The sequence below is a fragment of the Sphaerodactylus townsendi genome, linkage group LG07, assembly GCF_021028975.2.
Source record: "Sphaerodactylus townsendi isolate TG3544 linkage group LG07, MPM_Stown_v2.3, whole genome shotgun sequence".
NCBI lineage: Eukaryota > Metazoa > Chordata > Lepidosauria > Squamata > Sphaerodactylidae > Sphaerodactylus > Sphaerodactylus townsendi.
Genome location: NC_059431.1, coordinates 15299385 through 15321839, shown reverse-complemented (window position 1 = coordinate 15321839; position 22455 = coordinate 15299385).

Genomic DNA, 22455 nt, shown 5'->3' with positions numbered 1-22455 from the left:
ACTCCCGACAGAGGATTTCTATACTGAATGTCATATGTGAGGTCCCCACCTGTGGACATATTTGAAAATCTATGACAATGTGATCAGGGCAGCACTAAATGGCTGCCACAAAATGGCTGTCACAGGAGGTAGAGCAGACACAAAATGGCTGCCATTGCTTCCTTTCAGCCACACAGTGACTTGCACTATGGTGACGACTGCTGCCAAAGCAATGTTTGTCAAAAATCTGCAAAGCCAATCAAATGGCTGCCCCAAAATGGCTGTCACAGAAGGTAGAGCAGACACAAAATGGCTGCCATCGCTTCCTTTTAGTCACACAGTGACTTGCACTATGGTGACGACTGCTACCAAAGCAATGTTCGTCAAAAATCTGCAAAGCTAATCAAATCTCCAAAGGCCAATCAGAAGTCCCATTTGGCCCCACTCACTTTTTAAAAACACTTGGCAGCTACCTGGAAAGGTGTTGCCACACTGAGAACCTCTGTTCTAGAGACATAACTGTAATTACTAAGGATGAGCAAGTGTCCATATTATTGGGACTTGTTGATGGTAGTCAAATGGGATACAGCCCAAATTTGGGAGAAAATATTCTTGTTCCACAGGAAAGATAGGACATTTTCATCAAACTGAATCTGACAGTTACGATTCTTCTCCAGTTGCTCAAATCAAAGTTAATCCATGCAAAGTTCATCCGTGGCCCCCCACTTGGTCTTCTGGACCGAGCCAATTGTTTCAGGTCTATTCCTTCAACAGCCTTCAAGGGATCTAAAAATAGAAGGGACTCACTGATTTCAGCTGATGAAGCAGAAGATTGATCTGTTACACAATGTGCGTTCTTAAATATCAAAGAATTCAGATGAACGCAAGAAAGGTCACGAATCATCCCCTGCGAATGGGACCACCATGTCTCTTCATCTTTTGTCCGACACAAAATTACGTTGAAGGCCAATCTGGTTCACTGTGCAATTTACATGGATCGGTTTTGTCTAAATGTTCAAGCATGTGACAGTGATAGAAGGCAGAAAGGTAGGGGAGACATAACCAGGGTGGGGAGAAAAGGGGGGAAATTTGGCCAATTGATTTGTTCTTTTGCTTGGAATAAACTACTGACCACTGTAGAATGTGAAAATGTTATTTTAGAAGACTTAATTATGACTTATTGTTGATATCCAATCAAAACAAATCTTCAAACAGCCAAGTGAAGGAAATGAGTCGGAGCCTTGTGCATTTGTAATTTTTATTGCATGTATATGGAGAAGAAATGCAAGGAAGGATCACTTGAAATCAGAAATGTCTTAGTGATGGCATATGAATTTTCAGGTCTTGAAATTTATGATATTTGTATGCGCATTCATGCATTGAATGAAGGATTTTTTGGAAAACAAAAAGGAGGGGGGGTCGTAAAAGGGCACTTTTGCACATACAGAATAATGCACTTTCAATCCACTTTCACAATTGTTTGCAAGTGGATTTTGCTGTTTTGCACAGTAAAATCCAGCTGTAAAGAGCATTGAAAGTGGATTGAAAGTGCATTATTCTGCATGTGCAGAAATGCCCTTAAATGTGCAAAAATAGATGTTCTTTATTCACATCAAAACAAACAAAAATGAGAGATCATGTAAACACATAGACAGTTTCTTCATCTGTACTGGACCATAAACCTCCTTGGAACATTTTATCGAATAATTTTTTAATGTCTGGCTGTGATGACTACAATTATCCTATTATTGAGGTGGTGATATTTCTTTTGAAATGGCTATTTTTAACATTGCAAATTCTGATTGTTGTGAGCTGCCCCAAGTCAGCCCAATGGGGAAAGGCAGCCTATAAATCTAACACAACAAAACTCCCACAAATGAATTTAAAATGTTTTTTTCTCCCTTAGCCCATATACAGAATAACTAATAACATTTAGCATAAGATCTGACAAAAGATTTCACATATTGTTAGGATCTCGGTGATTCTTAAAATAACCCTATAAGGTAGCCAATACCCCAAAATGGAAAGCAGACAAACACTCAGATTTGAATGAATGGATGAGTGAACTGAATATGCAATTATGTCAAAACGAACATTGTTCTGTATAAATTGACCATTTTCAGAATGTCAAGAAAAATTAAATTGCTGGAAATTAAGATAAAAGATAACTCAAAATAGAAGTTTTAGGTAATATATGCTTCACGATAAACAAATTATTAGATATGAAGGTGCATTGAAAAGATATAATGTAACTCAAAAAAGTAAATTTAACTAGTAAGGTCCAAACAAATTGTATGAATATTAATGTTCATGTTTCATGTTTATGTTTGTCTTGTGTATTGAAATAAAACTTTTAAAACTTAAAAACAGATATGTCACATAACGAACGAGCAAGCCATTAAAAAAAATGTCCTGCCGATTTGTTTTTCAATCCTCATTTTGGCATGGGACAACGAAGCCCAGAAACTAACTCCAGAAGCTGTAATTCTGAATCTCAATTAGGTTGAGATCACTGGGAAATAAATTTGTAGCCTGGACAAGTTCTGGGGATCGATATTCCCATTGGAATTATGGATTGGGGATCCATGCCAGGGAAATTGTAATGCAAAGCTTGGAGACAGGTAACTATTTGACACTGATCCTCTCCCCCCCCCCCCCCCCCCGCCCACCATCCCAACAGAACCAAAAAAACAAAAAACAAATGGGGATGTGCATCAATTTACCAAGAAAGGTTTCTGAGGAAAACCATATGTTTAGTCTGAAAACAAACATTGATATTCTTTGTACAAACAAGTTGCATACATTTCTTTGGAGCGTATGCAATGGCTGTCAACTGTAATGCCTGGGGACTTGGCCAAGATAAACAGCTTGAGACCTAGGAAGATATGTTCTTACTTGAACAGTGGGACTCCCTAGAGGGTTCCCAAAATCCATGTAGAAGAAGAAGAAGAAGAAGAAGAAGAAGAAGAAGAAGAAGGAGAAGGAGAAGGAGAAGGAGAAGAAGAAGAAGAAGAAGAAGAAGAAGAAGAAGAAGAAGAAGAAGGAGAAGAAGAAGGAGAAGGAGAAGGAGAAGAAGAAGAAGAAGAAGAAGAAGAAGAAGAAGGAGAAGGAGAAGAAGAAGAAGAAGAAGAAGAAGAAGAAGAAGAAGAAGAAGAAGAAGAAGAAGAAGAAGAAGAAAAGGAAGAATAAAAGGAAGAAGAAGAGTTGGATTTATATCTCCTCTTTCTCTCCGGTAAGGAGATTCAAAGGGGCTTACAATCTCCTTTCCCTTCCCCCCTCACAACAAACACCCTGTGAGGTGGGTGTGGCTGAGAGAGCTCAGAAGAACTGTGAGTAGCCCAAGGTCACCAAGATGGTGTGTGTGGGAGTGCACAGGCTAATCTGAATTCCCCAGATAAGCCTCCACAGCTCAGGCGGCAGAGCTGGGAATCAAACCCGGTTCCTCCAGATTAGAATGCACCTGCTCTTCACCACTACGCCACCGCTGCTCCTAGAACCTGGAGAGCTTCTGGATTTACACTTAGTCCCCAGGTGACAGGGATCAGTTTCCCTGGAGAAAATGACTGCTTTGGCGAATGGACTCAGTGGCATAATATTCCGCTGAGCTCCTCCCCTTTCCAATCCAAGCTCCACCCCAAAATTTCCAGGCACCTCCCTGCCCGGAGCTCGCAGCGCTACTCCCATCACACATTGAATTAGCTGCAAAATTATCAAGGATGGAGTGTCGGATTTCCGAGGATGTGGAAATAGATGGTGGTGGCCTTTTTGGCCTGTGGAAAAAAAGCAGATTTGGAAATGAGGGTTCGGGCTGGAGGCTGAAAGGGTTTCAGAGGGTGAGTGGAAATGTGTTGTTGAAGGTTTTCACAGCTGGAATCAACTGGCTTCTCTGGGTATTCTGGGCGGTGAGGCCATGGCCCGTTGGTTTGCGCTGGTAGCACTTCGCCTGCACCTATGGCTGACATCTTCAGAGACATATCACAGTAAGCTGCGTTTCTCTCTATGGTACAGTGTATAGCGATTGTCTAGTGCTGAAATGAGCCGGTGTGGTGTAGTTAAGAGCAGATGGATTCTAGTCTGGAGAACCGGGTTTGATTCCCCACTCCTCCACCTGAGTTGCAGAGGCTTATCTGGCGAACCAGATGCGTTTCCACACTCCTACATTCCTCGGAACTCTCTCAGCCCCACCAACCTCACAAGGTGTCTGTTGTGGGGAGAGGAAAGGAAAGGAGCTGGTAAGCCACCTTGAGTCTCCTTACAGGAGAGAAAGTTGGGGTATAAATCCAAACTGCTGCTGCTGCTGCTGCTGCTGCTGCTCCTCCTCCTCCTCCTCCTTTTCTTCTTCTTCTTCTTCTTCTTCTTCTTCTTCTTCTTCTTCTTCTTCTTCTTCTTCTTCTTCTTCTTCTTCTTCTTCTTCTTCTTCTTCTTCTTCTTCTTCTTCTGTGGTGCAGAATGTTTTGTCAATCTCACGGGGTGTGATGAGGAATATTTGATGTTGGTTCTTTTGTCATTCATTGTGTGTGTGTATGTGTGTGTATGTGTGTGTGTTCTGGATCTCTGCATGCACCCCATTTATGTGTGGGCTTTTCCTTTTGCTCCTGGGAATGCTGGTTATTTTCCTCTGCAGCACTGTGCTTTCCCTGGATGTCCCTTCAGTACTATCACCCATCCCTCAAACTTTATCAAACTGGACACAGTGTGTAACAGACTTCCCTCTGTGATACACCTCTGAAGATGCCAGCCACAGATGCAGGCGAAACGTTAGGAACAAGATCCACCAGACCACGGCCACACAGCCCGGAAAACCCTCCACAAGCAGTTTATCAAACTTCCTCCCTTTTCTCTTAGTTAGCTCTTGTGTGCTTTATGTGCGCATATCCATCACTTAAAATGCACTTCTTATTTTCCAATTTTTATTCTTTAATAAAACCAGGTTTTAATTATACAACTGCCTACTCATTTGAAGAGTTTTCACGCAGGACTATATATATATAAGGGCTCTGGCCGGTGAACAACATAAATCACATATATACAATAACCCTTAAATACATTAAAACAATTTAAAACGCAGCGATCAGTAACAAACAATGTCCGCAATAACCCTCATGAAAACCCTCCCAAAAAGGGGGGGGGAAACGGGTCCCATAGGTGATAAGAGACCCAGAAACGAAGAAGAGGAAGAGGAGGGGGCACCTATCAACGACTGGACACTCCAAAAGCCCGGCGGAACAACTCCGTCTTACAGGCCCTGCGGAACTCACCAAGATCCCGCAGGGCCCGGACAGCTGGAGGAAGAGTGTTCCACCAGGCAGGGGCCAGGGCTGTAAAGGCCCTGGCCCGCGTGGAGGCCAGCCGCATCATTGAGGGGCCAGGGACTACCAGCTGAACGCAGAGGCCTAGTAGGGACATATGGGGTAATGCGGTCCCGAAGATACGAGGGTCCCAGGCCGCGTAACGCCTTAAAGGTAAGCCCCCCTACCTTGAAGATGATTCGGAACTCATATATAGGTTATCGATCCCAGTTACCCTCTCTTGCTCTCAGTCTTGAGCTTATGCTCCCAGTAAAGTGGAAACTGCCAACTTAGGCGAACACTTCCAGGATTTGTCCTCATTGCTTTCAGAACAATCAAACAATTATGGGTGTTGTGGGGAAATGGGGCTTGCAAACACTGCTTTCTGCTCAGTGCAAGAGTGAAAAAGTTATTCAGCCGCGCCAACCCAGCCGGGTCCCTCTTCATCCCCTTCCTTTTTTCTACTCTATCTCTGAGCTGCCGTCACCATCACATCCAACGTCCCTTGAGCTCACCCCTCCTGTGCTGTTTTGCTGATAAACTACTTAGCAGCACATTTTGGTTTGCATTCACGACTGAAGAGACCGGCTCCTTCAGATCAGTACACAAGGGGAGTAAGACTTTAATGCTTCTGCCACAGGTACAATGAACATGGACATTCATATTCATACAAGTTGTATGGAGCTTACTGGGAGGTCACAGAGATCCGACAGATCACATTGAAAATGAAAAGGGGATTAATAAGAAAATGAAAAATGCACACTAATCTGTAAACACAACAGACAGAGCAAGGATAAAAAAAGAAAGGTGAATAAAATGCAGATCTTCTAATCCGTGTCTCTTACATAGCCTTGCAGATGATAGTAGGAGAGAAGCAGGATGATTCTTGGAGTTGGCTGCAATTAGAAATCATTCCTTACCTTTGTTTCAGGCCTCCTACGTGGGTGTCATATGATCGAGAGAGCTTCTTCAGCGTGCTTGAATGTTTTTTGAAGCATCTGTCTTAGCCTACGCCCCCCCCCCCCATAGAAAACCCTTTTACTCTCTCTGTCCCGTAAATCACCCTCTCTGCCCTTTGGCCACTGCTGCCTGAAACTCTATGGCCTAGGTCAAGGGTGGCCAACCTATGGCATTCCAGATGTTCATGGACTGCGATTCCCATCAGCCCCTGCCAGCATGAACATCTGGAGTGCCACAGATTGGCCACCCCTGGCCTAGGTGACAGTATGGCTCACAGCCTCATCCAAAGCGGGGGGGGGGGGATCAGAGGTGGGATCCAGCAGGTCCTCACAGGTTCCCAAGAGTAGGTTACTAATTATTTGTGTGTGCCAAGAGGGGGTTACTAATTGGTGATTTTGCCACATGATTTTTGCCTTCGTTACGCCCCTCCTCTCAGCAGTAGCGCGCAGAACTGGAAGCAGTCCAGCAGGAGGTGCACCGGCGTGTGCATGGATTCGTTTCCTGCCCAAGGACCGGTGCAGCGGCTGTGTCCTTGCCACAGCCCCGCCTAGGAATGCCCCGCCCCTGGAATGCCTGGCCACGCCCCTGTCTTGCCCCGCCCAGCCCCATTGGCGCTACGCCACAGTTTGAATCCCACCACCATGGGAACCTGTTGCTACAATTTTTGGATCCCACCACTGGGGCAAATCCATTGCTGGAGGTGGGGTGGGCTGCTCCACTGGATTTACCCTGCCTGGGGCAGTTGCCCCAGTGGGAGGGTGGATCCGCCAGCAAGTTGCTGCTGCAGCCCTCCACGGCAGTTGAACGAAGCACCGTGATAGTATTACTGTGCCCTTGCTGCCAGCGCAGTGGGGGTGGTCCAGAGGAGCCGAAGCTAGTTGGCATCCACATGGCCATTGTCTCTGCTACACTGGCAGCTGGAGCTTTGGACTTACACCACCTTTCCAATGGCGTAAGTCCATTAAGCCCAGTGTGTGGTTCTTGGTGGCAGGGAGACCTTTCGTGTGTGTTTTTTGCTTTTCCACGACATCAGAAAGCCTGAAGAACCAGGTTTGATTCCCCACTCTTCCACATGAGCTGCAGACTTTTATTTGGTGAACTGGATTTGTTTTCTCACTCCTACACATGAAGCCTGCAGAGTGACCTTGAGGCAGTCACAGTTCATTCAGAACTCTCTCAGCCCCACCTACCTCACAAGGTGTCTGTTGTGGAAAGGGGAGGAAGGAAAAGGAGCTTGTACCGTATATACTTGTGTATACGTTGACCCGCATATAAGTCGAGGCACCTGATTTTATCACAAAAAACTGGGAAAACTTATTGACTCGTGTATAAGTCGAGGGTGGGAAATGCAGCAGCTACTGGTAAATTTCAAAAATAAAAATAGATACCAATAAAATTACATTAATTGAGGCATCAGTAGGTTAAATGTTTTTGAACATTTATTTCAAAGAAAAACAGTAAACTAGCTCTGTAAATGGAAAAGAGGGTCAACAAAAACAATATGGTCTCAACAATAACTTTAAAAGTACAAAAACCTTAGCTCAACCAGCAACCAAGCTAGAACACAAGAGTTAAAATCCTTCAAAAATGGATTTTTGGTCAGGGGAGGAATGTTTATGTTAGCAGTACCAACATTTCAGAGTATCTTTAGGAGACCCTCCTGATGATACCAGCCACTGTTTGGTGAAGTTTGGTTCGGGGGTCCAAAGTTATGGACCCTCAAAATGTAGCCCCATCTACTATTAGATCCCATTGGAAACAATGGGGATGGGGGCACCCATTTTGGGGCTCCATAATTTTGGACCCACTAAACCAAACATCACCAAACCTGGCCGGTATCAGCAAGAGATTATCCTGATGATACCACCCAGGTTTAGTGAAGTTTGGTTCAAGGGGCCCAAAGTTGTGGACCCTCAAAATGTAGCCCCATCTACTATTAGCTCCCATTGGAAACAATGGGGGATGGGGGCACCCACTTTGGGGCTCCATAATTTTGGACCCCCTGAACCAAACTTTACCAAACCTGGGTGGTATCATAAGGAGAGTCTCTTGAAAAAAATCCCTGAAATTTTGGTGCCACTATCCTAAAAACTGCGCCCCCTGGCGGCCAACAAAGTAAAAACCCTAAAATATTTTTTAAAAAATACACCTGACTCGCGTATAAGTCGAGGGGGGCTTTTTCAGCACAAAAATGCTGAAAATTTTGACTCATACGTGAGTATATACAATAAACCACTTTGAGATCCCTAATAGGAAAGAAAAGTGGGGCATAAATCCAAGTTGTTGTTTTGCTGTTGCTGCTGCTGCTGCTGCTGCTGCTGTTGCTGCTGCTGCTGCTGCTGCTGCTGCTGCTGCTGCTGCTGTTGTTGTTGTTGTTGTTGTTGTTGTTGTTGTTGTTGTTGTTGTTGTTGTTGTTGTTGTTGTTGTTGTTGTTCTTCTTCTTCTTCTTCTTCTTCTTCTTCTTCTTCTTCTTCTTCTTCTTCTTCTTCTTCTTCTTCTTCTTCTTCTTCTTCTTCTTCTTCTTCTTCTTCTATAAGCATTTTAATTTTTAGACTCTTTGCATATCTTTTTAAAATCCCCCTTCCCAGTTAATTAAGAATCTGTAGTATGTGGGGAGAGAAGCTAACTCTTTGAGAATACAGACTAGATATAACCTAGCGCAACATTCTCGCGTCCTCAGCTGAGATTGATGGAACACACCAGTGGTATAAAACACATGCTGTTTGTCAGGCACGCTTTCCCTCCTTTGGATATGTACAAATTACATCATGCAAATACCCTTGGTCCCCAACACTGCGCAGTAAACATCATGCAAACAGCTGTCAGATCTGTTGTGCCTCGCTTCTGGCTTGCAATGTTTTCTTTTTTATTTAAGAATAGCATCAGCTCAGAGCTGGCAGGCGGAAACACAGTTTGCCATGTTGTAGCATTGGGGTCTATAAAATCCCAACCTGCATCTGAATGCTGGTGCTTGAACTATTGGGTGGTGGGAGGAGGGAACGGCTGGCATTGTCTTTATAACGTCCAGATGGGCCCTGTCAAGAAATACAGCTGTGCTTTAAGGAGGCAGAATGGCAACACAGGGACCGCACATTCTATTCTCAGCGGTCCAATGCACCGGCACAGAAACTTCCTTTCACACTGAATGGCTGACCTTGAGCCTGTGTGGAAATAAAGATGCCGTAAACATGCCAAGCGAAGATTTCTTCGGGAAACTGTTAAACTATTATTTGCAGATAAGCCGCTCGTTGACAGTTCAAATGGGACCATTTCCGACTTGGCTATTGTTTCCTTTATCAGAAAGCTGCGTCGTTTTCAGCAAAAAAAGGACACCCGCTTTCATTTGTTGTGTGTCCATGCTATGGATAGGCAGGGAGAGTAATGTGACCTGGGGAATGCGGGACAGGAAATGGTTAGGACGCTACCCTGGTGACAAAAGCAAGTAGTGCTGAATGTTTCATCTGAAGTAACACTTGATTTTTCACTTATGAGGAAAGGCTGAGGCACTTGGGAAAGTTCAGACTGGAGAAGAGGACGTTGAAGGAGGACGTGATTGCTCTTTTGGGGTATTTGAAGGGCTGTCACAAACAGGAGGGCAGAGAACTGTCCCTGCATAGGGTTGGTCAATACCAGCCAGATTCGTTCCAATTCGGATTCGGCCCAGATTCGGATCAATGGGTTCGGATTGGCCGAATTCCGAACCTTGCAGGTTCGGATTGGGCCGAATCTGTGGGAAAATCCGGGAATTTTGGGTGTTTTTTTATTTTTGGGGTGTTTTTCCACGTTTCGGCCTGCAGGGGGCGCATTTTTTGACATATTGGCACCATATTTTCAGGGTATCATAAGGTGACTGTCCTGATACTACCCCCCAGGTTTGGTGAAGTTTGGATCAGGGGGGCCAAAGTTATGGACCTTCAAAGGGGGTGCCCCTATCCCCCATTGTTTCCAATGGGAACTAAGGAGATGGAGCTACCCCTTTGAAGGTCCATAACTTTGGCCCCCCTGATCCAAACTTCACCAAACTTGGGGGGTAGCATCAGGACAGTCTCCAAATGATACCCTGCAAATTTGGTGCCAATATGTCAAAAAATGCACCCCCTGCAGGCACCCCCTGAAATACGTCCAAGATTCTTTGTTCTGCATTTACACAATCCATTGCTGTCAATTGGGAATTTCTGGGGGGTGCCTGCGGAAGATGCATTCCTAAGGCTAGCAGCACCAAACTTTCAGGGTATCACCTGGAGACTCTCCTGATGACACCCCTAAAGTTTGGTGAAGTTTGGTTAATGAGGGCCAAAGTTATAGACCCTCAAAGGGGGTGCCCCATCCCCCATTGTTTCCAATGGGAGTTAATAGGAGATGTGGCTACATCTTTGAGGGTCCATAACTTTGGCCCCCATGATCCAAACTTCACCAAACCTGGGTAGTATCATCAGGAGAGTATCATAAAGATACCCTGAAAGTTTAGTGCTGCTAGCTTTAAAAATTCTGGTTTGTGTTTTTTTTCACCACTCCTCCACATGAAGCCTGCTGGAGTGAGTGAGTGCAGGGTATCATTTGGAGACTGTCCTGATGCTACCCCCCAAGTTTGGTGAAGTTTGGATCAGGGGGGCCAAAGTTATGGACCTTCAAAGGGGTAGCTCCATCTCCTTAGTTCCCATTGGAAACAATGGGGGATAGGGGCACCCCCTTTGAAGGTCCATAACTTTGGCCCCCCTGAACCAAACTATACCAAAATTGGGGGGTGTCATCAGGACAGTCTCCAAATGATACCCTAAACATTTGGTGCCAATATATCTAAAAAATTGGCCCCTGCAGGCTCCCCCAGAAATTTCCCCAGATTCTGTGCTTTGAGTGACTTTCACTCCATTCTAGCCAAAAACAGGGAGGATCCATGAGGATCCATGTTTTAGAAGCATGTTTTTGGGCCACTGTGTTGCCATGGAACATGGGATCTGTGATTGTTTTGTGCAGACATGTGTTTAAAGCCTTGTGATGTGATGTGATTGTGTTTTAGGGGCTACTTATTGCAAAAATCATGAGGATCCATGTTTTTGAAGCATGTTTTTGTGGCACTGCATTGCCATGGAGCATGGGATGTGTGATTGTTTTGGTGCTGCCTGTAGACTAAGATATGCTCTACAGTTTCATGGTGATTTCATTTCATTCCAATAGGAAAATCATATGAATTCACAAGGATCTGTTTAAAATCATATGAATTTTGCTGGTTTATGCACCACTGTGGCTCCACAGAGCGTGGTATGCATGGCTGTTGTGTTCAGACATGTAGCTATGTGCTTGAGCTATGATTTGCTGGTAATTTTTGAGTGATTAAGTGAGGAAATCAGGAGGATCCATGAGGATCCAGGCTTTTTTTAAGCATGTTTTAGCGCCACTATTAGGGCCTGAAGTGTGGTATGTGTGATTGTTTTGTGCAGACATGTGTCTAAGGACTTGCGCTATGATGTGGTGGTGATTTTGGGGTGACCAAGTGAAAAAACCATGCGGATCCTTAAGAATCACTGTTTTTAAGCATGTTTTTGCGCCACTGTGGGGCCACGAAGTGTGGTATGTGAGTGTTTTGTGCAGACATGTGTCTAAGGACTTGCGCTATGATGTGGTGGTGATTTTGGGGTGGCCAAGTGAAAAAACCATGCGGATCCTTAAGAATCACTGTTTTTAAGCATGTTTTTGCGCCACTGTGGGGCCACGAAGTGTGGTATGTGTGATTGTTTTGTGCAGACATGTGTCTAAGGACTTGCGCTATGATGTGGTGGTGATTTGGGAGGGTGACCAAATTATGAAAAACCATCAGGATCCTTAAGAGTCACTGTTTTTAAGCATGTTTTAGCATGCCACTGTGGAGACCATGAAGCATGGTATCGCGTTAGTATTGTTAGTAAAGTTAAGTTATTATTGTTAAAAGTTTAGTGCAGGTGTTGTTTTGCAACCTTTTACACTTTTTTGATGGGGATTATGTGTTTTGTTTCTTTTTTTGGAAGGACATTTACAGAAGCAGCAGCAGCCCGCAGCCAGCCAGTCCAGAAACAGCAGCAAGCCACCGATGGGAGCAACTGTGGGTAAGTGGGGTATGTTTTGGTTGTGTTTGTGTGTGTTGTTTTTTGTGGGGTGGGAAATTGGGTGGGATGCACAGCTGGGGCAGAGCGTGGGTAGTTTAATTTAAGGGGTTTTCGGATCCCTGGGAGGGAAGGTTTTTGGTTGGGGAGAGGGAGACTCGGGAGGGAAGGTTTTCTTCGTCGGAGGGCTTTTTAAAAATGCTGAGTGACTGTGGGTGAGTTTGGGGTATGTTCTGGGAGGGTCTCCTTTATTGGTGGTGGGAAGTGCGGCTGGGGCAGAGGGAGGGAAGGTTTTTGTTTGGATCTTGGGAGGGAAGGGTTTTTTCCGAAGGAGGGAGAGTGTTTGAGTTTTTTTGAATGAATGGGGTTTTTTTTGAATGAGTGTTTTTTTGAATGAGTTTTTAAAAGCTGGGGCTCAGCTGACTGAGTGACTGTGGGGTATGTTCTCTGGGGGGGTCTGCTTTTTCAGAGGTGGGAAGCGTGGCTGGGGAAGAGGGAGGGAAGGTTTTTGTTTGGAACTACGGGTCGTCGGAGGGAGCGTTTTGGGGTTTTTTTTTTTGAATGAGTCTCGGCCGGGTTTGAAAATGGCGCCGATTCGGACGCCATTGCTTCGGGTGGGCCCGATTCGGATGCCATTGATTCGGACCTGGCTTAGTCCGAATCTGTCCGAATTGGGGGCGGTTCGGGCCGAATCATTGATTCGGCTGACCCGAATCGCCAACCCTAAAATGGATATAAATTACAGGCACCATCTAATCTGGAGGAACCAGCTTTGATTCCCAGCTCTGCCGCCTGAGCTGTGGAGGCTTATCTGGGGAATTCGGATTAGCCTGGGCACTCCCACACACGCCAGCTGGGTGACCTTGGGCTAGTCACAGCTCTACAGAGCTCTCTCAGCCCCACCCACCTCACAGGGTGTTTGTTGTGAGGGGGGAAGGGCAAGGAGATTGTAAGCCCCTTTGAGTCTCCTGCAGGAGAGAAAGGGGGGGATATAAATCCAAACTCCTCCTCCTCCTCCTCCTCCTCCTCCTCCTCCTCCTCCTCCTTCTTCTGTTTGATTCCCCGCTCTGCCACTTGAGCCGTGGAAGCTTATCTGGTGAACTAGATTAGCTTGTGCGCTCCAACACATGCCAACTGGGTGACCTTGGGCTAGTCACGGTTGTTTGGAGCTCTCTCAGCCTCACCTGCTTCACAGGATTTTTGTTGTGATGGGGGGGGGAAGGTAAAGGAGATTGTAAGCCCCTTTGAGTCTCCTTACAGGAGAGAAAGGGGGGGGATATAAATCCAACTATTCTTCTTCTGATTTGGATCAGGAATATGTCATACATGGAGACAGAAATTCTGCCTCTGGCACGTGTGGGTTTCCTGACCTGAAATATCACCCGGGGTGTCATTTGAACCTATTTGACACCCCTTGGAATCCCACATTGACTGCGAGGAAATTGAGAGATGGTTAAGTGTAACCCCTATGTTCAGAATGGGTTGACCCAGAAATGGGTGGAGACTCAAAGCAGCAAGAGGTTGCAAAAACTGGTGAAGTTGGAGGAAGCAAGGCTACCAGGCTGGGATCTTGATTCAGTGGTGGGATCCAAAAATTTTAGTAACAGGTTCCCATGGTGGTGGGATTCAAACTGTGGCGTAGCGCCAATGGGGCTGGGCGGGGCATGACAGGGGCGTGACTGGGAATTCCATGGGTGGGGCATTCCTGGATGGAGCTGTGGCAAGGATGCAGCTGCTGCGCCGGTCCTTGGGTGGGAAACGAATGCACGCAAGCGCAGGCTGCCATGCACGCCAGTGCACCCTCTGCTAGACTGCTTCAAGTTCTCCGCGCTACTGCTGAGAGGAGGGGTGTAACTAAGGCAAAAATCACGTGGCAAAATCGCCCATTAGTAACCCCCTCTCGGCACACACAAATAATTAGTAACCTACTCTCGGGAACCTGTGAGAACCTGCTGGATCCCACCTCTGCCTTGATTTATTTCTTTATAAGCTCTTAACACTTTGTTTAAGGTAACTGCAAAGTTGTTGGGAACTAGTGGGAAGGGAGTTGTTTATTTTTGCTGTATTGTAAATGTTAGAATTTATTGTTTCAGGGCTTCCTGTGTATGTAGTTGATGGGAGTTCTTTTGGGGACCTTCATCATCTTGAATCCAGTTCACCAAGCTTCTGAAGTCTTCATAAGCCAATCACCAGCAGGAAGAACTGGACTTAGCATTATCAGTAGACTCTAAATATAAGGACTTGGAATTGAAATTTGAACAGGACCTTGAAGTGTTAATGTTTAATGAGTGTCACATTGTTAAGGAAAAGTAAACCATTTTGTTTTAAAATTAGTTGTTGCAAACTCCTTCCAAGTTCTGCCCCACAGAACCCACAAGCAGAGGTTACATAAGCACCCTCCCACCCACAAACTTTCCCCCAAAAAACTCACCATCTCGCTCACTACCATTTTAAAGAAAACTATTTGCGACAGGTAATATGTGGCTCATAATTCTCCTGAAAAGGAAAGCGACCACATACCACTCGCAGCCAATGATGAATAGATGGGAAAATGGAGCCTGATTAAAACAAAACACAAGAAGAAAGTGAGAGGAACAGACAGAGGAAAGGAGGGGGAGAAATCCCGAGACCCTGCTGAGGTTTAGAAGTCAGCATGCTACAGAGTAAACCATCAATCCGCAAATAGCCCCACGTGGACGCCAGATGCTATTAGACAGATTTTGTATTTTTTTAAAAAAACCTCTCTCCCGCCAGTGTTGCTAACAACTAATAAAAAAAAACCCCAGGCGTAAAGTGCTGAAATAAATAGATTGCAGAATGGGAGAAAACACAAAAGAAATAATATAATAAGTCTAGCGCTAATGCATGCTACCTCCCCTCGCCCTTTATTGACAAAGCAATACTACAGCTTGTTTTCACAAGCTCCCTCTTCAGTGGACTAAGAACTTCTGGAGCAAAGAATTGATTCCACAGGCTCACAACTGCTCCAAATAATCAATCTCTCCCCCACCCCCAGAGGCAATTTTTCTTCTTTATTATCAGACTACTGATGCATAATTAATGGATGGAATTCAAGGCTACTAATTCAGGTAACTTTCGAAAAAGATCTAGCGAGGTTGTGGTAGTTAAGTCTGATTAGCCGGGGTAACTAAAATGGATCCTCCATATCCTACAGCAGTCAGTGGGCCTCTAATTACCAATTAAGGCCAGAAGCCTGTGTCTGTTATGCACAGATATAGGTTGGGTGACACTTGATTTGGCAACACAACATGTGAAAGGGATCTGGGAGTCTTAGTACATCACAAACTGAACATGAGTCAGCGATGTGATGCGATGGCCAAGAAAGCCAGTGTAATTCTGGGCTGTATCAATAGGAGTATAGCACAGGTGTCAAACTCGCAGCCCTCCAGATGTTATGGACTACAGTTCCCATCATCCCTTGCCAGCATCATGCTGGCAGGGGATGTTGGGAACTGTAGTCCATAACATCTGGAGGGCCGCGAGTTTGACACCTGTGGAGTATAGTGTCAAGACTGAGGGATGTAGTTGGACCTCTCTATTCTGCGTTGGTTAGACCTCACCTGGAATATTGTGTATAGTTCTGGGCACTGCAGTTCAGGAAGGATATGGACAAGTAGGAACGGGTCCAGAGGAGGGCCACCAAAATGGTCAAAGGTCTGGAATCCATGTCCTATGAGGAGAGACTCAGGGAGCTGGGTATGTTTAGTTTGGTGAAGAGAAGGTGAAGAGGTGACATGTTAGTCATGTTTAGATATTTGAAGGGATGTCATGTTGGTGAGGCAGCAAGCTTGTTTTCTGCTGCTCCAGAGACTAGAACTAGGAGCAGAGGTGGGATCCAACCAGTTCTCATCACTTCTCTAGAATTGGTTATTAGTTTTTTTCTGAATGCCGAGAAGGGGTTCAAAAGCAACCTCCCTGCCCAGTAGGGACTGGAGGTGCGTGTGTGCGCCGCACCACTGTTTGAATCCCACCACCATCGGAACCTGTTATTAAAATTTTTGGATCCCACCACTGACCAGGAGTAATGGGCTCAAGGTGAAGGAAAAGAGAGGCTGGATGGCCATTTGTTAGGAGTGCTTTGATTATGTGTTCCTACATTGCAGGGGATTGGACTTGATGGCCCTTGTGGTCTCTTTCAACTCCATGATTCTAATGATTCTATGTCTTATATGTCAGGTGTTTGAACTTCCTAAAGGTATTTGGTTGTCACCACTACAGACAGCCTGCTTGAGCTGATGGACTGAATGTTTGGTTCTTACAGTGGGGGATGAAAAAGGGTCCTAAAATGCCAACCCAAACTCTAAATTTCCTTCGCATTCTTACCTTTCACTGACAATTCCACGTTGCCTTTTTATCACCGCTATGGCTGTGCTAGGCTTGCCAGGTACCTACTTATGGAAGGCAACCTCCTAGCAGTTTTGGCCATGGCCTCCAGATGCTCAACTCTTCTGCAGGAGAAAACAGGCCAGTCAAAGCAGGGTGGGTAGTGATCATCATCCCTGTGTGGTGACATCACTTCCAGCATGACCTGAAAGTGTCGGAGTTGCAACAGGATGCCATTCTAGCACTTTCCCCCAAACAATGACATCACTTCTAGTGTGATCCAAAAGTGCCGCCATTGGGCTGAGGCACTGCACTAGCATTCCCCAAAAAACTCTATGGCACCCACAGAGTTTGGGGGTGAGTGATAGCATGTCACCCCAACACAATGGCATCAATTCTAAATGTCATTGATTGTGGGGGACAATAGCACCTACCCTGCTGTAAATATGTGCCCCCCCCCATCTCCCACCAACTGCTGAGCCAGGCCTGGCCACTCTAGCTGTGGCTCAGGGATTGAGTACCTGCTTTGCATGAAGATCTGTGTTTCAATTCCTGGCATCCTCAGGTAACAGATGAGGTGAACAACCTCTGCTTGAGATACTGGAGAAGGTTCTAGTCCCATGGTGGCGAACCTTTGGCACTCCAGATATTATGGACTACAATTCCCATCAGCCCCTGCCATCATGGTCAATGGGCCATGCTGGCAGGGGCTGATGGGATTTGTAGTCCATAACATCTGGAGTGCCAAAGGTTCGCCACCACTGCTCTAATCTATTGCTGAATTTGGACCCATGGTTTGACTTGGTAGGGGGCAGCTTGTGTGTTTGCTATAAATTTGAACGTGGAGGTCTTTCTGCAACCCTTAAGAGATGGAACTGCATGCGTGAATCTGTCTTGTCATTCATGGCTAATTCCTACATGCTGCTTTTACAGATGCAATCCATTTGGAAATTCTGTAATTGTCATTCTAAATGCTAACCTTGTATCCAGACCTTCTGCTCCGCAGAACTGAGGATTTATTTTAAAAAAGCGATTCAACAAATACCCAAGCGCCATTCTTAAAAATTAGGCTAAAGAGAATAATTCATTTCTTTTCTCATTCAGATCTTGCTGGGGGGTTGGAAAAAAGGTAGAGTTACACAACTGGGCCATTATGAAGCCGAGCGTGAGAAATTACCTAAATTACAAACAACACGTTTAAAGGACAGAGAACAAAAGGCTGACTGAGTCTTCATTTTCTAAAAGCTGAATAACTGAAAAAGGAGAGAGAGAGAAGAAGAAGAAAAGGGGCGAGAGAATGTAAATGCTATGCAAGAGAGAGAACAAGGGGCAAAAACATTAAAATAAACAGAATTCAAGCTGTTTCTGGACCTCTTCGTGTTAGCAACCTGGGCGGCCTGAAAGGAACACTAATTTATTTGCTTGAATATAAAGCTTATCCAAACCAACATCTAATCACAGTTCAAAAAGGAAATATATAATAGCCATGTAGAATGCTAGCAGGAAATCCCAGCCTGCCTGTGCTCCATTGATCCACTTAACTTCACCATGGCTCTAAAAAGGAACAATGCTCTCTAGCTGAATAACACCGAATATCCTGAAAGAACATGAGAATCTTGGGTGCTGTGTGGTTTCCGGGCTGTATGGCCGTGTTCTAGCAGCATTACTGCTAGAACACGGCAATGCTGCTAGAACACGGCCATACAGCCCGGAAACCACACAGCCCCCAAGTGATTCCGGCCGTGAAAGCCTTCGACAATACATTGAACATGAGAATCTTTCGTGGTGCCTCTTCAACTTCAGCTATCATTGGGTGATTGATTAGACCTCTGGCACAACTTTGTCCTGAGGTTGAGAAATATTGTCCACTGCATCAGGGATAGATGGCCAACCTCCAGATAGATTGTCAACCTCCAGATTGTCAACCTCCAGTTATGGACTACAGTTCCCATCATCCCCGGCCAGGATCATGCTGGCAGGGGATGATGGGAGCTGTAGTCCATAACATCTGGAGGGCCACGAGTTTGACACCTATGCGGGAGGGGGCAGCTTGTGTGTTTGCTATGAATTTGAACCTGGAGGTCTTTCTGCAAACCTTAAGAGATGGAATTGCATGTTACTGAAAAAGGAAGGTGAAACTAAAGTCTGCAGTATAGCCACTTTGCACCAAACACTTAGTAAATACAGATATTTAGTAAATACAGATAAGAACATAAGAACATAAGAACATAAGAAACAACCTGCTGGATCAGACCAGAGTCCATCTAGTCCAGCACTCTGCTACTCGCAGTGGCCCACCAGGTGCCTTTGGGAGCTCACCTGCAGGATGTGAAAGCAATGGCCTGCTGCTGCTGCTGTTGCTGCTCTCGAGCACCTGGTCTGCTAAGGCATTTGCAATCTCAGATCAAGGAGGATCAAGATTGGTAGAAGCAACACCCGACCGCCACCTCCCCAAGCCCTGTCCTTCTCAGGCTCTACCCCCAAGTCTCCAGGTATTTTCAAGCCTAGAGTTGGCATCCTACCCTGTTTCCCCGAATATAAGACATCCCCTGAAAATAAGACATAGTAGAGGTTTTGCTGAAGTGCAAAATATAAGGCATCCCCTGAAAGTAAGACATAGCGCATCTTTGGGAGCAAAAATTAACATAAGACACTAACTTATTTTCGGGGATACACGGTACTAGCAGAAGTCTTCCTTTTATCAGGAGGAGGAAACATTCACTGAACCTGCAGTCCACCAGCTTGGTGTTCTGTATCTGGTAGCTGGATGAATCATGGGGTACTTGCTTGCTTAACCTCTGAAGAGTGAGAGTCAATATTAGAATCACCTGAGTGAGGATGGAAATTGGAGACAGACTGGGCTATTAGGACAGGCCCATAGCAAGCTAAGCCAAAGGCCACTGGCAGCATCAGTGATGCAGAACTTCCTTGGCTTAGACCTGATTAGCAGTAATTATGATAACAGGAACAGAAGAAGAAGAAGAAGAAGAAGAAGAAGAAGAAGAAGAAGAAGAAGAAGAAGAAGAAGAAGAAGAAGAAGAAGAAGAAGAAGAAGAAGAAGAAGAAGAAGAAGAAGAAGAAGAAGAAGAAGAAGAAGAAGAAGAAGAAGAAGAAGAGGAGGAGGAGGAGGAGGAGGAGGAGGAGTTTGGATTTATATTCCCCCTTTCTCTCCTGCAGGAGACTCAAAGGGGCTGACAATCTCCTTGCCCTTCCCCCCTCACAACAAATACCCTGTGAGGTAGGTGGGCTGAGAGAGCTCCAAGAAGCTGTGACTAGCCCAAGGTCACCCAGCTGGTGTGTGTGGGAGTGCACAGGCTAATCTGAATTCCCCAGATAAGCCTCCACAGCTCAAGCGGCAGAGCTGGGAATCAAACCCGATTCCTCCAGGTTAGATACACGAGCTCTTAACCTCCTACGCCACAGTTTGCCCCTGCCCGGGTCCAAGCTGAGTAGTCCCTTGTGTGACTTCCAGGACGACTGGATTAGCTTCTGAGTACCAATGGCCAGTCTTCCAGAAAAGTAGTCTATCATGAAGTCCCCCAGTAAGTCAAAGGGCTCATCCCACCCACTACCCCAAAAGATGATCACTTCTCTGTTTCTTAACGCTTGGTTTGGACCAGATTTTGTGTTTGCTTTTGGGAAGCTGAAGCCTTTGCAGCTAACAATCTGCATGGATGAAAGAGCCCTCATTTGTTCAGCTATAACATCGTGCCATCCTGTTTCTCCTTTACATCAAGTCCAGGACTGGCAGCACAGTTAGGTATCCGGAAGCTGTAATGAGCTTGATGAAGGCTATCAACTGATCTTCTGTCTGACAAAATAGGAGTGATGTTGGTGAGGAGCTCCACTAGTGATGGGGGCCTTGTTATGAATGAAGCTGCACGCCCTGTTAAAGAACAGGTTTGTAGATGTGTTCTGTTCAGGTGCACCTGTTAGATGCTGGTAGGGGATCTGTAGCATATAGGTTAGATCTGATCAGCTTTTCTACTGGCAAAAGAGAGAGGGGCCTCTTTTGTCCACCAATAAGGCAATGCTGTGGCATTCTTGTGGGCAAAAGCCAAGAGCATTTGGACAGTACTGGACTTGTTTATGTTGAGAAGCTGGTAGGATTCAGCACTTAGGCCCAGAGGTGGGATCCAGTAGGTTCTCACCAGTTCCCGGGAGTGGGTTACTAATTATTTGTGTGTGCTGAGAGGGGGTTACTAATTGGGTCTGCTTTTTTGTTAGAAATTCCATTGGGTCCAAAAATCATAAAGTCCTGTTGTTTCCTATGTGGCTGGTTAGCGAAGGTAGAAAACGGGACAATTCTCCCTGTTGGGCTGCTTTAAAAACATGTTTTAGAAATATGGTAAAGTTCCTTGTTTAAGGAAAGTATCCTTCTTTTGATTTCTAGAAACAAAATTGAGTATTTGAAAGTATTGACAGGCAGTCAGTTAGAGGAGAAGTAGTTGTTTCTGTTGGCAATAGACGATAGGACTTGCTATAATGAGTTTAAATTATTGACAGAAAGATACCAGCTGGAAATTAGGAACTTTTTTTTACAGTAAGAGTTTTTTACAGTAACAGAGAAATTATTAATGCTCCGCCCCCGGAATGCCCGGCCACGCCCCCGTCGTGCCCTGCCCAGCCCCATTGGCACTACGCCACTGTTTGAATCCCACCACCACCATGGGAACCTGTTACTAAAATTTTTGGATCCCACAACTGCTTAGGCCCTATGGATTTATCCAATACTCTGGTAGACCATCGAAATAAACAAATGATAACCATCACATTTTGGTAGTCACACAAGATAGTCATCACATTTTTTGTAATTGAGAAACAAGAATGATACAAAAATTAAAGTACTGCTCTTTCAACTCATTTTCAGTTTCACTTGTCTCTTGTGTGAATCAAATCCATGAGTCTCTCCTGCCAATTCCCCCCATTATGCAATTTTATTCCAAAAAAATTGTATTATAATAAAATCAAACCACAATCTTGTGAAACTTACATCTGTCTACTATTCATCCAGGTTCCAACATCATTTACAATCTAGTTCAAATTTTTAAACATCTGGTAATTAGTATAATGTTCAATACATTCTAATCTTTATTGCCCTTAACGTCTTTAGTTGCCCAGATCATAGTTTATAAGAAGATTCAATTTATTGTTCATTGATTTATCCAATCCAAGAAAACTTTCCATCCACTATGCAGTTTTTAACACTGTCATGCACTAATTACATTGAAATAGAACTGCATCAGTGGTGCCAAAGAGTGAAAAAATAAGTTATAATTCAATTTTAAAATGCTCCAAAGAAACAAATGAACTGGAAACACCAGGAGTCAAAATGACAACAAAGAAGAACAGGAGAAAACAAAGATCAAAAAGGTCATCTTCCTACATCTCTACAGAGAATTCCAAGCATAAAATTGTGCATTGAGTGAAGAAGTCCTTCCTTTGTAGTCTATACTTTTTTATCCTGTTCCCCACCAGATGGTCTTTTATCACATCCCCAGTTGTTGGGGGTGGTTATTGTGGAGCCTTTTATCAGCTAACAAATTACTGACTGATATTCTGTGCTTTCTTCCGATGCAATTTTGCAAGCCGCTCAACAACACTACTTCTAAATGCATGTCCTCTAAAAATTGGTTTCTCGACTTGTTTCACCCAGTAAAGGATCCATCTTTGTCTGCATTCAGTAAGTGCCAATAAAGCAGATTTTGCATCCTTTCTTGTGCTCATCGCTAGTTGTGTTCCAAGCCTTATATTCAAGAATTTTGGCAGGGTCTTCTTTCTGAGCTGGCAGTAGATGTTCCTTGGGG